Below are 12,800 nucleotides of genomic sequence, written 5' to 3' on the forward strand. Positions count from 1 at the left end.
AAAAATAAGCAAGGAATTATCAGCGTGACGACATAGACTGAAGAGTGGGAGAAGGCAGTCAAACAGGACTTTGAAAACAGAAGTGTTTTTAGTTTTGGAAGGAAGAATAAAGCCATGGGAAACGACAGTAAACTATTAATTGAGCAGCGACAGGAGCTCAGCAGAACAGACGGAGGACCGAAGAAAATTAGATCTGGAGTTATTACTACGACGGTTTTTTTCTTTTTAGAAGAGACTGATTTCCTGTTTGATGTTTACTTTGGACCCTCTCTTGGCTGGACTGTGCAGATTCTGAGTATACTGTGATAATTTCTGGGCAAGGAGGGGGAGGACATACTTAGTGGGAATGTTGTCAGACAAAGAATGGATGGTTACCATGCGAATGGCAATAATAGGATTCCAGAAGATAAAAGAAAAACTTGGACAGCTAGAAGGCCTGATTTATGGGGAAACCATTAGAGGCTAACCAGCAATCGAATGAAATTGAAACTCCAGAACAGTTTTTATTGAGAGAGATGCCAGGTAACATGGTTGGTAACATAGAGGGGATTGGAGGTTTCCACGTGGGATACCCAGCTACAATAGTCAGAAAAGGCGATGTTAAAAATCAGACTACTGTTTTGGATTTAACTTTATCTCCCCAAGATTGGAAAAAAATAGAGGCACAGAAATGGGAAAAATGTACTGAGAAAATATGGGAAGTGCCAGAAATGGATAGCTTTCCAGATAGGCTGATAGGTCCATGGCAGAAGGAAAATCAAAGAGGGGATGTGTTCTATAATTGGCCTCGATTTTATGATAGAGTTGGAATAACTTAGACTTAAATTAAAACATGAATATAAGCGGATATATGGAGGATAATTAAATAGAATTTTTTTGTACTGGAAAATGAGTGGATCAGAGGCATACATACTTAATATGAATAGAATGGTTGATTATATACTCTGTGTTCTCCTATCCTCAAACCTTCTTTTCCATCCCCTGTACTCCCTTGTACCTTTTGTATTCCCTATCCCATTCCTAGTAGTTTGAAAATAAAAATAATTAAAAAAAAGAATTGGAAGAATTTCTAAGCCATCTCAACAGCATCCACCCAAATATACAATTCACCATGGAAAAAGAAATAGAGGGCCAACTCCCGTTCTTAGATGTCATGGTCATACACAAAACGGACCTCCTATTGGGACACAAGGTCTACAGAAAACCCACCCACACAGACCGGTACCTACAAAAAAACTCCAAACACCATCCATAGGAAAAAGAGGCATAATCAAAACACTGATAGACTGTGCAAATTGGAACTGTGAAGCTCAATTTCTCAGCACCGAACTCAACCATCTGAATTGGGCCCTACAGGCAAATGACTACTCCAAAAATGAAATCACAAGAGCCATCAAACCAAGAAAACAACATCAAACTGAAGAAGAAAAACAACCACCAACAAATAAAGTATTTTTGCCATATAAAAAGGGGGTCACAGACCACATGGGGAAACTTTTGAAAAAACACAACCTACAAACAGTATTCAAGCCCACCACAAAAATACAACAAATGTTACGGTCAGCAAAGGACGGAAGGGACCCCCTCACCACTGCAGGAGTATACTGGACACGTTGCAGTTGGGGCCAGATATATATTGGAACCACAAAACGAAGCGTCCACACCAAAATCAAAGAACATGAGAGACACTGCAAACTAAAACAACCAGAAAAATCGGCAGTAGCTGAACATGCCCTAAAACAAGCTGGACATGAAATTCTATTTCAAAATACAGTGGTGCCTCGCAAGACGAGCACCCCGTTTAATGATGAAATCGCATTACGATGAAGTTTTTGCGATCGCAAAAGCGATCGCAAAACGATGTTTCCTATGGGGGAATTTCGCTTTGCGATGATCTGTTCCCTGCTTCAGGAACTGATTCTCGCAAAACAACAATTTTCGGCCAGCTGATCAGCGGTTTCAGAATGGCCACTGGGTAAAAAAATGGCTCCCCTCTCCTTTCTGGGATGGATTCCTCCCTGCACGGGCAGCGAAAATGGCCGCGCTATGGAGGATCTTCGCTGGACGGTGAGTTTCAAGCCCATAGGAACGCATTAATCGGGTTTTAATGCATTTCTATGGGGTTTTTAATTTCACTTTACAATGTTTTCGTCCTACAGCGATTTCGCTGGAATGAATTAACATCACAATGCAAGGCACCACTGTACAGTGGTGCCTCATAAGATGATTTTAATTCATTCCATGGAAATCGCTGTCTTGTGAAAACATCATCTTGTGAAACCCAGTTACCCATTGGAATGCATTGAAATCTATTTAATGTGTTCCAATGGGGGGGGGGAATAACTGTATTGCGAAAATTATCCATAGAAGAAAGACAACGTCTTGCAAAACACAGTTCCCCATACCATCTTGGGGAAAAGCAATGCCCTCACCTGCACTGCCTTTGGAAATTCAATGGGTCTTAAATAGCCTTCTCCTTCTTTCTCTATCCAGCAGGACCCCCATCAGGGGCTAGGTGTTCCTCCCACAATCCTGTGCACTAGAAGATTGTGGGATGAACACTTAGCCCCTGATGGGGGTCCCGCTGGGCACCCCGAAACACTGAGGAGCTCTCTTGGCCTCTGGCAGGACTAGGGCTGTGCAGCCCTGTACTGAATGGGAGGTGCAGCCAGGGGGTCACCATGACTTGGGGGTTTAGGGGACAGAAGGGGGTAGGAGATTCAAGGGGCATTCTAACTTATACCTTGCAAGGGAAATACCATGTCATAAAAATGGTTTTCCCAGGGGGAGGCTCATCCATTACACTTTGGGTGTGCTGCTGATTCCTGTGATTTTCCTAAATGTGGGGAACTCAGCTGCATAATTTATGTTAATGAGGGGATTACATTTATGATTTCCCTGTTTTTTTATAATCTCTTTATCCTTTGGTTTCTGGCTATTTTCACCACTCTCTATCATTTAAATTTGCAACCATAGCCCCATTGGCAATCCTTTGCAAGATGGTTTTCCCCCCAATTGGAACACATTAATTACACAAGACCTACTTTTTTATCCCAAAAAAGTGGGGGAGAAAGTGTATGCTGGTGTTTTTCCAGGAGGCAGACTCTGAAAAGCCAGCAACATACACTTTCATCCTAGCAGCATATACTTTTTCGGGATAAAAAAGTAGGTCTTATGTAATTAATGTGTTCAAATAGGGGGGAAACTGTCTTGCAAAACAGGGTTTGGAAAAAAAAACCTGTCTTGCAATGCAAGGACCTAAACATCATTCATAGGAATAATCATTTTGGGAAGCACAACACTGCTCAAAAAAAGTCACCGTCTAGCGAATTCATCATTTTGCGAGGCACCACTGTACTGAAATACTGGACAACACCAGCAATCATTACGTTAGACTTCACAGGGAAGCCATTGAAATCCACAAACACAAGTGAAGCTTCAACAAAAAAGAAGAAAGTTTATAACTCAACAAAGCTTGGCTCCCAGCACTGAAAAGTAAAGTCTGCAAAAGGTCAACGAACTCTACCCATCCACAAGGACCCCATCCACAAGGACCGGTGATCACTACACACAAAAGACCAGCTAACAACACCCATCAATCACAGTGGCAGATAATCTCTCCTCCTTATCACAACAATACACCCACAACAAAAACACACTGATCACCATAATCACCCATCTCCTGAAAAGGACAAAAGCTGATCCCTCTACTCCCAAACAAACTGCACCAAAGCACAGAGTGCTACTCCTGTCCTCTGAAGATGCCGGCCACAGAGACTGGTGAAATGTTAGGAAGAACAACCTTCAGAACATGGCCAAAGAGCATGAAAAACCCACAACAACCATTAGATCCCAGCCATGAAAGCCTTCACGAATACAATTTTTATTCAGTTTCCCTTTTCTTCTAAAGCTTCCCAAACTACCTCCTATGCAGTTCTAAAGCATTCCCCAACCTTCTGAAGCAGTTTTGCAAGGGACATAAAGTGATACAGAGGAAAGCTGGGATCAGTGACAATCAACTCTCTCTTCCATTCACTGAGAATGAGTTGTGACACAATTCAATATACTCATAGAAAATCTGCAAGTTGTGCAAATCTGGAAGACTGCTTCAGAAGGTTTTGTCTTCATTCTTTTATTCTGGGTACAACAAGTAGAGCAAACTTTACACTTTAGTGATATTGTCTCCAATCTATATTGTAAATACAATAGTAGCTAAGTTTACTATGTCGGCCCACATTACTATTTGCCTACTGACTCTTCTGTACCCAGCAACACAAACCTAGAAACAAGCAAAACAAATGAAGACAGTCAGGTAAAAATGTTAAAGGAACAGACAAAATCATTTCACTTTATAAATTCAATACACACTATACTTAGCTAATCCAACACAGCTCTATGTTATGCTATTTCCGTGCATGTGTGATTTTTACCTACTGATGGACAGCAACATTTCACCAAAATCTGATATGTAAATAAGAACTGATTTTTGCCTGAAGCGTTTAACTGCATCTGACATTTTTGATACACTTGCTAATGCAAGCCAGGTTGCTTTAAACATTGTCTTTCAAATACTTAAACTGCAGGCTTGACAGGAGAAACTTTAAAGGCCATACAATAATAAATAATTACAGTCTGTCAAGTCAATTCTGATTTATGACAACTTTTTTTCAGGATTTTTTAGGTATAAAGAAGTCAGAGGTGGTGTAAGTGCAACTTGCACAAGACTACACAGGTTGGCTCTTCCTCCTGGGAGGCACAGTGGAGAACTGGACCCCAAATGAAGACTGTAATTAAAATGACATGCAAACTATATGTCATCTTAAATTATTTTCGAATGCTATGTGTCATTTAATTACAACCAATAGAGAAAAATGCTTGCAGCATATTCATTTCTGCTCAAAATGTGGGAAGGAATACATGAGCTTGAGATCAAGGAATGTGTAAGCTTGAGATCAAGCAAAACTCAGTTTCAGCGTTTTACCTGTCTGTAAGCAGTTCTACTAACATGAATTAATGGTACAATTGAATTGAATTATCACATTCCTCCCTGAACTGATGAACTCAGAACATGCTCATTTAACTGTTTTTCTTTACCAAATGTTCTTAAGCTCTGTCCCCTGGCTTTTCAGGGACTAATACTTTCCTCATTATTCTGTAGGTGAGAGACTCCAGGTTATTATGTACTAATTAATTAATATAATGCAATATTTATGCATCAGACAATAATCCATGTTATCTAGACAATTAAAAATTAAAACCATAAGATATGTTTTAAAAACCTAGAAATATAAAATTTAAAATAGTATAAAACTAGCATTAAAGTTGGAGGTGCAACCTGCAATAGATAAGGGCATTGGCTGCATTACTGAAAATGCACCAGAAGAATGTACAACTTAAAAGTGTGTCTGAAAAATGAAAGTACATTCACATGAAATCATGTAGTTTTTGACACAGGTATCCAGTAAGCCTCCTTGGGGGGGGGGGAGTGATGGTGGCATCCCTGGAAAAGCCCTTTTTCTAGAAGCAAGTTCATGTAGCAGGGTATTTGAGGAAAGGCCTCAAGGTCTGGGTAGCTATTTGTGGAAAAGGCGGATGTTTCAGGTGGCCTCTTCCTAAATATTCCTACACTTTAAAAGTTAGAACTTTTAACAGGGTTCAGAAACAGTGGAAAAGAGCACAGAGAACAAAGTAATGAACTATTATGTACTATAATATGTTCCTCACATTCAGTTAACAACCTCACTGACTCATTGACGTTTCTAGACAGTTTTCAAAGTTTGCTCCACATATTTGTAGTAATCTAAATGAGACATTATGAGAGCATAGTTAACTCTAGACAGAGTCACAGCTGTTGAAGCCTTTGATAACAATACCAGAGATGGGGATGACTTGCCAAAATGGTGTGTCGTCCCGCTTCATGAGTCGTCAAAATATGACGACTCATGGAGCACAAAATTGCCCCCATGAAGCGACAAATAATGAAGTTATAAAGCACTAAAATAGAAAGTTCCCTGTGCCCTAAACACAGTACTAAAGAGTTCTGCTTAGATTCAATTGAACCCCTAAACAATGAAGCCTGTATGTATAATCTCTAGGCATAGAAGGAAGGCACCTCAAAATGCCAGATGCAGGGGAGGGGTATCAGGAGACGAGTATCTAGTTGTCTCGTGTGCTCCCAGAGGCATCTGGTGGGGCCACTGTGAGATACACGAAGCTGGACTAGATGAGCTCTTGGCCTGATCCAGCAGGGCTCTTCTTATGTTCTTATGTCCTTAGAAAGGATTGTTAGATGAATAATAACTTCAGAGCCAGAATCTTGTTCATTAGTTATGCATAATGGCGTAACCAATGGCCAAAATGCAGCAGCAAATTACTGCTACCCTGTTTCCCCAAAAATAAGACCTAACCTGAAAATAAGCCCTAGTTAAGTGAAAGCCTGCCCTCCACCACTGTACAGTAACCAGAAGATGACAGGACTGTATTTGAATAAATGTATATTGTTGTACGTAGGGACGTGGTGGCGCTGTGGGCTAAACCGCAGAAGCCTGTGCTGCAGGGTCAGAAGACCAAGCAGTCGTAAGATCGAATCCACGCGACGGAGTGAGCTCCCGTCGCCTGTCCCAGCTCCCGCCAACCTAGTGGTTCGAAAGCATGCAAATGCGAGTAGATAAATAGGTACCATCTCGGTGGGAAGGTAAACAGCGTTCCATGTCTAAATCACACTGGCCATGTGACCACGGAAAGATTGTCTTCGGACAAACGCTGGCTCTATGGCTTGAAGAGCGGGATGAGCGCCGCCCCCTAGAGTCGGACACGACTGGACAAAAAAAAAATTGTCAAGGGGAACCTTTACCTTTACTTTATATTGTTGTACATGAAAAAAATAAAACATCCCCTGAAAATAAGCCCTAATGCTTCTTTTGGAGCAAAAATTAATATAAGACCCTGTCTTATTTTCGGGGAAACACGGTAGTTAACACGTATCCCTCATTGTGACCTACCCATATGGCTGGTGCATGAGAAGTTAATTTAAACTTGTTAACATATGGCAATTCACCACTCCAGCTTATGCCACCACAGCTCACTAACAGGATAGCACTACCCCGGATAACACATCCAACAAACAATGGATTTTGGTACTGAAAGTCACTCAAAAGACCTAGGGTAAAAGGTGACCAAAGGCAGATTTCATTCTAAACTCTGGCTTGGAACCTAAATGAAATGCATCTAGAAATCAGTTTAAGAAAAGGTTGCAAAAACTTTTTAGCCATGTATGCACATTTGCAACATGGGAAGATGGTGTGAATGCTTTCACAAAATGGCTGCTATGAAGGAGCTCCCCACTTACAAAATGACTTCAATAATAGACATCACCAGTCACAAAGCATCAATTTCCCAAAGTCAAGGTGGCAAGACTGAAAAAAAAAAGGAACATACTGAAGGATTTAAGAACAAGTCAGTGATGTGGCTTAGCTTCTGAAATGTACCCAAGCACTCTCCTTGCTTCAAGGGGGGAGCAAAGTGAAGCTCCCACCACACAACAGCTGTGGTGGCACTCCCACTCTGGTTAGAGCAGGCTACAGTAATGGCAGCTGCAATGGCTGATTATGTGGCAACAAGGAGACCTTGCCTCAAAAAGCCACCTCAGAGGGAAAAAATGATAATGAGGCACCTGTGCCTACTTTTCCCAACCTCTGAAAAGGAGAAGGACATGGCACTGCTGCTGTTACCTGCTCACTTCCAAAAAGAAGGCAGCAGTGCTGATCTGTGTGCCATGCACCTCTGTGAAAACTCAAGCAAAGGAGGGGACACTGGCCCTTCACCATGGAAAGGAAGCCAAGGTGGAACAGGAGCAGAGGAGGCTGGCTCTAGAAAGCTGTGCAGGAGCCACTTTAGAGAGTGCAAGCAGCCCTGCTGTATGGGGATGGACAGCAAATCTGCCTCCTCAAATGACCACAATAAACACACAGTCAACCATGTCTGAAATTTGCTTTTTTTTTTTTTTTTTGTTTAATCACTCATATTAGAGAAAGCAAACTGACAAGACTTTAAAAAAAAGATAGCACAGGCAAGAAACTGAATATATGGTACAGGACGAAAGCCAAATCTAAAATTTATATTGCTCACTACTTTAATCAAAATTGTATTCAGTATCCATAAACTCCCTCATTTTCTTTTATGGAAATATATTGGTATATACTAGATCAGAACCTGTCAGAAAGATTTCTTAATTGTGTTCTTAGCCTTTCACCCCTTTTCTTGCAGACACAATTAACATATAAATTAATAAGGATTAGAGTTTTTTCCCCCTTCAGAAATCAATATTTGGGCCTGATAATTTAATTTACAAATGTCCACAGGCAAAACAAGCATTACTTTAGTGCCAGTTCTCTAATGGTTGTTTTCTTAAATTGGTCAGGATTTTACTTCTTAATTCTGTCCCAGCAATTCCATTTCACAGACTGCTGACTTTACTTATGTTCAGTGGAGAAAATTAATTTCAAGTTAATCTAATTCTTTAAAAATTCATGTTCAGTAGTATCATGTCTTAGAAGGAGGAAGTTGCATTTCAGAAACCTTTAAAACCAGCTTGACCATTGTTGCTTTTTACATGAGATTCAATTTGATTCTCCACTGTGCCTCTTGAGAGAAGAGCCAGTCTGTGTAGCCTTGGGCAAACTGTACAGTCCCACAGTGCCCTCAGAATAAAGGAATGATAAATGATTTCTGAATAGTGTATGTGATGGTATACCGGATTTAGGGAGTCCCTCTCTAACTACTCAGGCACACTACTCTGTTGATCCTGGAGTGGGTGGGCCCAGGAGAGTGGAATGTGGTGATAGCTAGGAACATGACTAGTCTCTGAGTGCTTCCAAACACTCTGTCTCTTCTGAGTAAGCAGTGCTTTCAGGGAGTTCCAAAAATCCACTTAAGACCATTATGCCAACCCTGCAAGGTAAAATGCCAACACACCAACAAAATACCAAAGCTCTTGGAAGCTGGTTAAAGCAAGTCCTGGTTTTTAGTGCCACAAACCCTCTTGGCACAAACCCTCTTGGCCACAAACCCAGACAGCTGGATGGAGAACTTTTTATGTACTATTCAATAGAGTGAAAAAGACAAAAAGGCAAAATTTCCAAAAAAAAAAGTTTTTAAAAAAGTACTGGGAGCAGCCAATCAGTCAAAGACTAAGGCTGAAACAGTAAAGAAAATAAGAAAGCTAGTGGTTGTTCTGGGTTTTTCGGGTTCTTAGGCCGTGTTCTGAAGGTTGTTCTTCCTAACATTTCACCAGCCTCTGTGGCTGGCATCTTTAGAGGACAGCACTCTGTGCCCTGGTGTAGTTGGCTTGGGAGTGGAGTATTTATGGCTGTGAGATGGGCTTTTGTCTTTTTCTATCGATGGGTGATTAGTGTGTCTTGTTGTGGGTGCATTGTTGTCGTAAGAAGGAGAGATTATCTGTCACTGTGGTTGATGGGTGTCATTAGCTGGTCTTTTGTGTGTAGTGATCCCCGGTCCTTGTGGCTGGGTAGAGTTCATTGACCTTTTGCACACTGTATTTTTGAGAGCTGGGAGCCAAGTTTTGTTGAGTTTCAAACTTTCCTCTTTTTTGTTGAAGTTCTGCTGGTGCTTGTGGATTTCAATGGCTTCAATAGAAAGCTAGCTTATCTATCTAGTTCTCACACATTAGCAAAGCATCAGCATGGTTTTTGGAGGATACACAGAGTGCACCCCTAGCATGGCAAGCCAGAACAGCAACTGAGTGCAGCATCTCCTAACAGGTAAGGTAAGTCAACTGAAGTAACTTCTGAACCCCTTTCTATACATTACGCTTCACATTCTGGACCTATCAAATGGTCCACTACTGCAAAGATCACTACATGGAGTCAGTCACCCTTTGAATGGTACCCCTGCACAAACATATTAAAATTCTTCTACTTAAACCATAGTTGATAAGGGCCTTATTATCCTCCAGGCAAAGAGTAACTCCGGCCTCTCAAGTTCTCTGGCTCTTTCTCAACCGAAATTGAATCACAGCCATTTGCTATAATTTCTCCACCCATTGGGCTGAACCAAATAGCCCATAGGGGTTACATTACAATCACATAAACACAGTGTGAGGACACATATCTCAAAAGTGCTCTTGAATGTTAGGTGCAAAATTTGAGCAGGGTAAAAATTATTTTGAACTGAGCCTAGAAAAAACCTATTCAGAGGTACAATGGAACAAAATATAGTCATCCCATCCATATAAAATCAATTTCTGTTAAATTCACAAAAATAACATTCAAAATAGCACATAAGGAATACCTAAGCTCAGTAAAAATTTCAAAAACACCACACTACCATATCATAGCTATTCTACAGATATCATAAGTACAGAGGATTCCTTCATTATATGTGTCTAGAATTTTTTTAGGGAAAGGTACATTCAATTTGTTACACTACAGTACAGTATATGATTGGTCAAAAAATTGAATATGATGTTGACTTCATATTATTCTCTATCCATTGGTACAAATGAAGATCTGTTACATAAATATTTCATCTCATTAATGTTAGCAATAGCTAGAATGGAAATAGTGTGGGACTGAAAAACACTGCAGAAGATTTCAACACTCACATATGTTATACTGCAATATTTGTAAGAAACATTTGGCATGTAGTCATTCATAGTGGCGTATGCGCTGCCACTTAACAGAAACTATTATTTGTGCAAAAGAAGAAGAAAGAAGCATTGAACATCTTTGCCTCTATATGCCTGCTCTGTTTCACAGTGCCATTAAGTTTCTTTTTTTGTTGGGACCAGCTGTTTTATTTAGCTTGCAGGGTGTTTTAAATGAACACCACCTAAATAGTGCTGTGCACTAATGGGGTGGTCAATAAATAACTACTGAAGTTAACTAGTGTCGCCTTTGGCTAGTGGACTTCAGGTTTATAGTGGCAAGAATGGGCCAATGAACAAAAGTCTGCTCTAAAATCTGCCATCCTGTCTGTTCCTTCTGGCCCTTTAAAAGCTATCTGTCTGCTTTGTACCACGACCTTTAATCTAGCTGGACTGCACCATTTCCCTGTGTCATCACCAAAGCCTAACACTTACTAACATCCTCGAACAACTTTCCTTTCCTTTGCATATCTCGAAGAGAATAACATGGTATTCTCCTGTAACACAAGGCAGTAGACTGATTTTTCTTCCTTTCTCAGACAATCACTGAGCCATCAGTATGCCAGATGACTACAAAACAATAAAGATACTGCAGTCCTCCTCATGATTTTGTACTGATGTAAGGCAGTTTGAACCATGGTGTGAAGCTCATTTAGTAGAAGTCTTACTGTAAGTCTGTACTTTCTGTTTAAATGTTATATAAAAGTATAATTCACCTTCCTAGTGCTCAAAAATATATATGCTCTGTCAGAACAGATCTGAGTACATACTTATCTGACTGCATATAAAACACATAATTAAATTACATAAGCATTCCCAGCAACCTAGAAAGTGCAAGTGATTATCATGTATAACATCTCAGCTTAGATTCCAAATACATTCACATCCAGGCTTTGATAAAAAAATGTTAAGTAAAAAACATAATCACACAGTTGTGTTGAAAAAAACTACTAATTTGATTTTTTAACAGATGATGGTCTCATTTCAAATGTTATTTGGAAGACAATATTTTAAGGAAACACATACATACACATAAAATATCCCTCTAAATCATGCTAGTTGAGCAGGGCCATCATATAACAACTAAGTAGTCACCATCATCAGTTTCCATTGTGCTTGAGCCAATCAATGATCAGACCATTTTGTCATATATCTGGAAAGGTCTTAACAGTTCTATATGCATTTTTATGCTTGTGCAAGCTAGCTAAACTAAGGCATATTGCTGGAAAGCAAAGGATAACAGCCCTAAGAGCTTTGAGACTGCAGCTCATGTGTCAAAAATTAAATATAGGGTGGCAGGAATGTGTTTAATAAGCTGGTCCTTCCAAAAAACAAGTTCTAGTTAATTTAGTCTGAATAAATAGGAAGCCAATAGATTGAGCTTAACAGAAAGATTCTTCAACTTAAAAAAAGATCTGAAGTTATTACGGTATGACACTTTATTCCTACAAAGAATCAGAATACTAAGTAGGACTGACAGAGCGATATAAGCATAGCTTTTGTTATCAACACTTTAACACCTCCACTGAGACAGGAAATTATTCTCTACATTTAAAAAAATGTATTTGGGTGGGATGTGATTTGAAGATACTAAAAATGGAAGTTGAGTACTCTCAAAATGACACAAATAAACAAGGCTCTGGCTTTTTGATCAAAGCAATTCTTCATTTTTTGGGGTGCATTTTTTTCCACACTGGCTGAGACAGGCAAAAACAACAACCAACCTACAGACACTTGCAAAATAACTGCAAGAACAAGATGATGAAGATCCCAAATACCAGAAATATAAGCATGTTAAGGTCCAAATATACTATGCATGAAATGACCCAAAGTCTTGACTTCTCCCTAACTGTTCTGTTGGTGGCAGAAATTTTCTCATGAAATACTGAGTGGCTTTGGTACTAATAAAGGGCAACATGATCCCTTTGCATTCAGAACAAGCTGTTTCCTCAAATGAGATAATCTAAAGGGCAAGCTAAATGACACGGTGGTAAGAAGCGGCAATTCCTTAAAGAGTAAAATCCACCTGATGACACTCACACAGTCTTTTATGAACTCCCATATCTTTCACATTAGTTTAATTGTATTTGCGACTGCTCATCAGAAGAAAGCAGCAGTTTAATCTGTGTTCTATAGA

General features: G+C 39.9%; 1 protein-coding gene and 1 non-coding gene across 11 annotated transcripts in view; one reads left to right on the top strand and one right to left on the bottom strand.

The window, feature by feature from the left end:
• The window catches only part of TAFA2 (TAFA chemokine like family member 2), a 203,176-nt gene that overhangs the window by 148,765 nt on the left and 41,611 nt on the right, over nt 1-12,800 (bottom strand). The window lies entirely within an intron of this gene.
• On the top strand, nt 2,734-2,902 carry LOC140707834 (U1 spliceosomal RNA). Its single transcript, XR_012088013.2, has one exon. It is a non-coding gene; the product is annotated as a U1 spliceosomal RNA (small nuclear RNA).

The sequence above is a fragment of the Pogona vitticeps genome, chromosome 5, assembly GCF_051106095.1.
Source record: "Pogona vitticeps strain Pit_001003342236 chromosome 5, PviZW2.1, whole genome shotgun sequence".
Classification (NCBI taxonomy): domain Eukaryota; kingdom Metazoa; phylum Chordata; class Lepidosauria; order Squamata; family Agamidae; genus Pogona; species Pogona vitticeps.